The sequence below is a fragment of the Eumetopias jubatus genome, unplaced genomic scaffold, assembly GCF_037043125.1.
Source record: "Eumetopias jubatus isolate StellerSeaLion01/CBP00866 unplaced genomic scaffold, mEumJub1_p1.0 scaffold_15, whole genome shotgun sequence".
Classification (NCBI taxonomy): domain Eukaryota; kingdom Metazoa; phylum Chordata; class Mammalia; order Carnivora; family Otariidae; genus Eumetopias; species Eumetopias jubatus.
Window position 1 is genome coordinate 33,330,174 of NW_028274821.1, and position 8,303 is coordinate 33,338,476.

Sequence of the window (8,303 nt, forward strand, 5' to 3'; positions counted from 1 at the left end):
AAGAAGAGATTTTGGCAACAAAGGGGTTTGGGCTGACAAAGCAGATAATCAGGCCACTGAGGAGCTGAAATTAATATTTGTTGTGGCAGATCTACTTGTAGATATTTGAGACTTGGCTGTAATTGAAATTTTATTGTTCAATTGGAAGGCAATACATCCACTGGCCTTTTAAATTTTTAATTGAGGAGACATATTTAAAGTTTTAAATTACGAGATCTATTTTGCTTTGATTGGCCACTATATAAAACCAGACAGAGTCCATCTATAGTAGTACCATCAATCAAAGTGTGTTTCTCCATTTTATTTCCTGCCTCTACTATTAACTTGTCACTACCAACCTGCTTTTATTCTTTCACATGGTGTGTGATGGATTAAACTACTTAGCTAGCCAGATAGATTATATAGGGCACATTAACACTTAGTGTTTTTGATGGAGCACTGAACAAAACAAAAGCCATTCCTTACGGAAGACAATTAAGCCTACTGCTTGCCGTGTTTTGGACTTGTGGTTCTCACTTTCTCTGAGTGGGCAGATAATAGTCATGCAATCATTTTAGTGCAGGAGCATTTAATTAGTTTCTTTTGTAAGAGGCTTCTAATATAGCGTAATGGTCAGTCCTCTGAGTAGCCAGCATCCTTGCATCAGGCTTCCCTCTCCCCTGCCTCTGTGTCTATTTTTGGCAGAATGACTGAGAAACTCCAGAAGTGAGCTAACTCCATAGGGTCTTTGTTTCTAAGAAATGGGGCCTTTGAGTTTCTGAGCACACAGCTCAAGAGGTTTACTACAATGGTTAGTGTTTAGTTGACCCAAGTTCCTGATGTTTTATTTTCGGTATTTGGAGGCAGGATTGGACCAGCCTGGTGCTACTCTGATACCATGACACCTGTGTGGTGGGCCTGGAACCTGGCTTGTCTTTGCCTTACCAAGTGAGACAGGTGGCTGCATGGTTGTCCCCTAGCTGACCCACCTTGCTGCTCAGGGCCCACACCAGAGCACACCTGATGCTGTTACCCGCTTGTTCTTAGCACCTTTGAATTTGTAAATCTCCATGGAATTGCCATAAACATTCTCTCAGCACTTCCATGGGAAGGACAGAAAACATCTTTCTCTGACCCTGGACCCTTGCGGTTCGGTCATTGCTCCTGAGTGATTCTAACACTTTTGGGCAACTTGACCTACATCTTTGGTAATGTTTAGTGACTGGTGTCAGGGCTTAGTAGTATTTTAGTTGTCTCACTTCCATGTCCATTCTAAACTCCTCGGGCAGCTGGGGAGCTTGCTGGGTGACTTGGGCCTAGAAAAGACATGGGGAAGAGCTGAGGGAAGGGTTGGTGTCTGTTTCCTTATTATCCCTGTATCTCTGGGAAGCTGTCCTGCCCAGGGGTCTTATGCTGTAAACTTCCTGCTGACTCACTCACTGTGGCAGGTGGCAATTGTTTGGATGAAAGCTGATCCCCAGCAAACTCTCCCAGAGGCTGGCTTAGTTCCCGCTGGTGTGCAAGATGGGAGGCAGGGGGTGGGAGTGAGCAGTGAGACCTGAGGCTTTTCCTTCTTGCTTGTACCTGTGGGCAGAGGCTGACTCATATCTCCACCTCCCCCCAGAATAGGAACACAGAACCCGGCTTAGGCCGCTGCTCAGCCATGGCTCCACATTCCTGCTACTCCTGATAATAGTACTAACTAGAGTAATGACAATAACAAATGATATCTTCTGTTGGGGTGAACATGGGGCCTCTTTTAAAAAACACCAGCTGCCTCAGACCTCCATCTACAACATCTTTCATAATCTTCCTGAGAGTGAAATGATAAGATCTCACATTATTGATCTCCTGCCTCCTGCAGGAACTTTACATACACTATTGCTGATCTTCTCAGCATAAGAGCCTGACTTTATTAGTCACTACATCCCAGGTGCTGTTTCAGATTGTACACATCATTCAGGCCTCACAATAACCCGGTCTTGTAGGGGCTCTTCTCTATCCTATGGAGTCATGTCCAAATAATCTTTTTAGATCAAAGATGTCTACTTAGATACCAACACAAGCAGCAGAAGCTGTAACATGCCTCGAGTACTTACTATGTACCAGGCACTGTTCAAAGCCCCTTATATATATTCACTCATTTAATTACCTCAACAACCCTGTGAGTATGAGGTAGTTATTATCATTTAGCCTCATTTTACAGGTGAGAAAAATGAGGCACAGGGAGATTAATGATTGTTCTAAACTCACCGACAAAGCTTTCTAGCTGCTATAAGATGGGTGTCATTCCCATTTTAAGTGTTAATACTAAGAAAATGAATGATTGTTTCTAGCTAGCTGAACTTGAGAGGATTGACCCAAGAGGAACGTAAAATTAATTCCTCTTTCAGAGCCAGAATTATTCTTTTATTTAGGAAAATGCCTTTATGAGCCTGTTTGTTGCTGAAAGCAAGGTAGAATTGAAGATGTTTAAACAAACAGAGGGTAAGTGCTATGCACAGTAAAATAACAGGAAGTTTGGAGCTGTCTGCTGGTGCATTGAGATGGTGGAAGAATCTGGAAGAGAAGAAGGTAGGAATGGTAGAGAGAGAAGGGGGTGGCTCCATAACGTGGTGAGAGGGTAGGATCCTCGAAGGAGTGCAGGCAGTGAGAAACTCCCTGCGGAGGGAACGACCAGTGAATTTCTTGGAACAGGGATGGCTGACAGTATGAAGTCGTTTCTCCATTTGTCATAACTGCTCTCTGTTCAGCCTAAACCTTCAATAAAGTTTTGCTACTCAAACAATCTAGTATTGGTGCATTGTAGGAGTGAAGGATGAGGACATGGGCCAGACTTTCTGGGCAGTGACTAACCGTAAAACAGTTCAGATGCTCAGGCCAGAACTGGGAGTGAGTCTGAGCAGAGAACCAAGCTGAAGTTAGACTCACTTGGAAGTAGGTGGAAGAGTCCCCCACAAACTCCCTTCCCCAAATGTACTCAAGGGAAGTGAACCATATAAAGGCATGGGGGAAGAGGGAACAATGGGTAACTTGTGTAATAATCAATTATTTTCTAAAGTAGAGGATGTGTTTCCTTTAGGGACTCAGCCTCAAGTAACAGAAAGCATGGTTCCAAATGGAAGTACACAGTAAGGAGATTTCTTTTTCTTTCTTTTTTAAGATTTTATTTATTTATTTGAGAGAGAGAGAGAGACAGAGATAGCGAGAAGAGTGAGAAGAGAGCATAAGCGGGGAGGAGCAGGAGAAGCAGGCTCCTGCTGAGCAGGGAGCCCAACATGGGGCTCGATCCCAGGACCCTGGGACCAGGACCTGAGTGGAAGGCAGATGCTCAACCCACTGAGCCACCCAGGTGCCCCAAGGAGATTTCTTATTGCACCCAGCAGGAAGTCCAGAGGTAGGGTGACTTTCAGGTTGGTTGATTCCATGTTGGCTCAACCATGTCATCAAGGATGTAATTCTTTTCACTCTCCTCTGCTATCTTCAGGATTTGGGTTGTCTCTAGTGTGGTAGCAGGATAGCTGCCAAAGCTGCCTCCCAGCCTTGGAGCGTGGATTCCTATGGAATTGACTTCTGCTGGACACAAGTACTTTCAGTGTCAGACCTACCTACCTGTCATCACCACATGGCTGCCAATTTGTCCTTGTAGCACTTCCTTCTTCCTTCATCAGGTTTTCTGGTGGAATAAGGAGAAACAGGAGGTGGAGAGAGGTACAAACATAGCCTTTTCTGAAAGAAACAACAACAACCGCCCCACCCCCCCACCCGCCGGGTTTGTGCAGAAATGGTGAATTCCATGTTTGGGAGAATAAATATATAAAGTAAGCCTGAAACATCTTTTCATACTGGAGAGCAAGAAAACCATTAAAGACTTTGGGGATTGTGTTAAAATATTTAGGAGCCAACTTGAAGGACTTTCACTGGCCAAAGATGGGACAATTTGAATAAAAAATTGTAACTGCAAATAGATTGAAGTATGTAAGATATGATATATTAATATACATAACTTATAATGATAAGAAACAAAATTGGTTACCTTTGTGAGATGGTTGGGAATGAATCCATTATTCTAAAAATAGGTAAATAAGAGCAAAGAACTCAATCTATAACTTGCTTTTCCTGTATGACTTACATCTCAGAGCAACCAAAAATTTGTTGAAAGTGTTTCATTATAGAAAAGTTCCAGTTTTTATTAACTGGATTGAAATGGAGAATATTAGATTTAAAATATCAACATTTCAATCTTTAATGAGATAATTGATCTAAGCAATTAACATCAATGCCTGCTAGAGCAGTAGTTGAAAAGCTGATAGGGAACTTTATAATCAGTGAATCAGGCTGGCAATACCTGGACTCATTGATCAATAGTAACATCAGGCGTTATGTACCTCCTGATGGGATGCAATAGGAAGTACACAGCACCATCTATGAAGTGGTCTTGCCAAAAAAATTGAACCTAAACATAATCAAGCCTTCCAGTTTATAGGAAATACTGGGGCATAGGAATAGATATAATATATGGACATTTTTATGGATTCTGATTTAAATAAACCAAATACTAAAAAATATATGAGGCAATAGGAGAAATTTGAACACTAACTGAATATTTGATGATATTGAGGAATTACTAACTTTTTCAAATGTGAATATGGTATTATGGTTATATATTTAAAGCTATATATTTTTTATTGATACATAATGAAATATTCACCTTTGAAATAATATAAAGTCTGGGATTTGTTTCACAATAATGTAGTGTATGTGTGGGGCAAGTGAGCAGGGGTATAGGTGGACAAGTTTGGCCATGTATTGACAATTACTGAAGCTGGGTGATGGGTATATGTAGTTGACTCTAATATTCTATTTGGCATATGTTTGATCTTTTCCATAATAAAATGTGAAAAAGAAAAGAATTGGTGTTTGTCAACCACTTTTGAATCATTGCAATTCTGGCTTCTGCCACCTTGGCATAGGCAGGGGCCTTGATGCAAAGGCTCTGGCAGAGACAAGCAATGGCTGTGTGAAGTCTGAGCAGAGGCTGCCTTGGGAATGATGATTGCATACATAGGACCATAGCTTTTCAGATCTCAGCCACAATGCTGCATTGATCTTGTTTCTGCTGATCCTCCTCCCATTTCTGCCGTATTCTGGACTGGACAGGATTCAGTGGAACAGACTGGGTAAGGCAAACTATGGAGGATTTTTTCTTAGGAATTGTGGCATTGGTTTTAATCGGCATACCTCTTATTGCTGATGCTGTGATTCTGGGAGTTACCACAGACCACAAGTCAAAGAAACTATTCTCTTCTACTAGTGGCTAACTTGATATCACGTCACTGCCAAACATAAAGTCTTGGATACTTTTAAAAGGTAAAGATTGAAAAAAATGGCAGACCCTGTAACCTATAAGTTTTCACATTAAGATTCCAAGAAAAAATTCATTCTGCGAGCGTTCTGCTGGATATGGCCATTTTCATCAACTCTAGTAAAACTGTTAGCTCAAAGGATGGGATTTTATAACTGTAAATTTTTCTGCATTTAATTCTTTTTATACTCAGAGTGTGTTTTTGTTTTTATGTACTAGAATCTAAGATGATATCTGATTTAATATAGAATTGTATGATTGATGTTAATTTTTATATGGCAATTTTTCAGGAAATTCCAGGAAGGACACCCTGATTTTCAGGGACTTTGCTACTTGGTCAAATCTGAGAACAGAGCACTGAGGTATAATTATTTACATTTTGGTGTGAATGAAGGATCTGGTGAGTTTGATGGGATGCAGAATAGCTTTATTCTGGGTGAGAACTGAGAACAGAAAACCCTAACTCAACCCTTGTCTAGTTTAAGAAGGTATTTCCCTGACAGCACTATTTAGGTGACATGACTTAAGTGAAGCTCCTAAACCTTAGCATCCCCAAGGCTTGGAGAGATATTTAAGTGTATTCCAAGCTCCAAGTTTCCTGGGCGATAGTGACTGAACCTGCCAGGTCATGGATGTGAGATTTATGTCTTGCTTTAAAGGATTCAGCTAGTTGTAATGACATGAAAAATGGAAATTAACCAGGAAGCTTTCCTTTCATTCCTTCTCATCTTCATTTAAGTAGTTCAAGATCATAGCCAAGGAATGGAGGCAATTGTTGGCAAGAAAGGGGGCTTTAAGCCTGGGTGTGGACCTTGAGTAAGTCTGAGTGGAAAGGGACACATTTAATTTAATTCACATGTTTAATCTGGCAAATTGGAAGGAGGGCAGGAAGCATTTAGGCCATCAGCTAATTAACTGTGATTGTCTCAGGCCCCTCCCTTAGCTCTGCGTGGCTCAATGTTGCTAGGGGACGTCAGGTTAAAACGTAGTAACTAGAACCCTTAAGGCTGTGAATCTTAATAGTAGGTGGTGTCTGTCCATTGTGTACAACTATGCTCAGTAGAATTTGTCATTTATCACTACAAGGGTGAAAGAAATCAAGTATAAAAAATACTTTAGATTTGTGTGATTCTTCCTGTTCTAGCTGGATCTAATCTTTGTATTATTATCATCTCCCTAAAATCAGTTTTCTTGATATCTTACCTCTCTTATGCACCAGAATTGTGCTGTTAACCTGTCACATGTAGCTATTGAGCACTGGGCGTGTGGCCAGTCCAAATTGAGATGTGAGGATTAAATAAATATCAGATTTAGAAGACTAAGTACAGAGAAAAGGATAAAGTATCTCACCAATAGTTTTTTTTAATGTTGATTACAAAGAGAAATGAAAATGATTTGGATATGTTAGGTGAAATAAAGTATTATAAAAATTAACTTCATGTGTATACAATGTATATATTTAACTTTTTTTTTTTTTTTTTTTACTTTTTAGTAGCCACAAGAACACTTAAAATTACTATGTGGCTCACATTATTTCTATTGGACAGTGTTGCGCTAGAAAATACTTGTGACATGTCTATTTTCTGATATCTTGAGATCAGTGGTGTGAGATCCAGAGCTAGAGTCCTAGGCTGGAATTCTGGTTCTCTGCTTTATATGTGTGGAGATGGGTTCTATTCCCCTCTAAGCCTCAATGACCTAGACTGTAAAATGGAGAGAGTAAGAGTTGCAGCTGCATTGGATGCTTATGAGATTGCCTGAGATGTGCCTGGTTCAAAGGAAGTTATGAATATTCTTTTCCTTCTGCAGATGTTCCTGCTCTGTTGCTCTACCCCCGAGCAGCAAATCCCTTCTCTCGCTGAGGATCACAGACTCTATGGAAAGGGGGCATAGGCATCAGCCTTCCCAATCCCTCCCTTCTGCAGTGCAGGCAATCTTTCCCACCATTTACTCATTTACACTCTTCTCCCTTGCACACCTGTGTGCCACTTGAGTATTTGAGGAGGGGAATTACATGTTCAATTTCCTTGTTTCACCCACAGTGTTCTATAGATCAGAAAACACATGATAAATAATTATTTAAATCACCAAGAAAGGGAGAAAATGACTTATCTGGGAAACACAGGTGATTGTATCAATTTTAAGGGATACCTTTGGAAACATTCAGAGGCCGTATGACATACGTAATGTCTTTTGTTTCTCATTGCAACCTGTGGGGTTATCAGGCTGACTATGGAGTACCACTTTAAAGTGATATACAACAAGAATTCTCTCCCAGAGAGAAAGCCGTACTTTTTTTTTTAAATGAAGAGAATGCATATTGTTTGAAAATCTTTGTTAAACATCCTTTGTTGTTCCCAAATTATGCTTGCCTGCTTGCTTTTCTGTTTCTATTTCTGTTTCTGTAAAAACATGCTCTTTCATGTCTCAAATGAGCTAAGATAGTGGTGATAGGATGTCATCCTTCAACCTGCTTTGGGGAGGAAAGGTGTTGTGATTAGGTGGCCTGCCAACCCTTAATCCTCGCTCTGAGGAAACAGAAGGGGAATGCACACCTTCCTCTGCAGTGCTTATAGAGGCTTAGCTGTAGGTAGTGGGTGCTTCCTCTTTTAGCTGTTCCCAAAGGTCAAATGAACTGCTTGCAGGGTGGAGTCTAGTCCCATCTGGATAAAATGAAGACCACAACTTCAGATGGGAGGACAGAAACAGAGGAGGGACTGTCCTGTGGCTTGGCCCTGCATTCTCTAGGGAATGAAAGAACAGTAAAATCCCCTTGGTCAGTCTCTGTTATAACACCCCTCTCTTTAAGATTAAATTAATCTGGATGTGTGCTGGTCTAAACTGGGGTGGCCTCCCTGATTTGGCAGGATTTAAACCTGGCCATCATAACATTGATAAAATGTTGTTCATCCAGTATTATGGGCCACAAAAGAACTATGTTTCAATCATTTTACCTAGA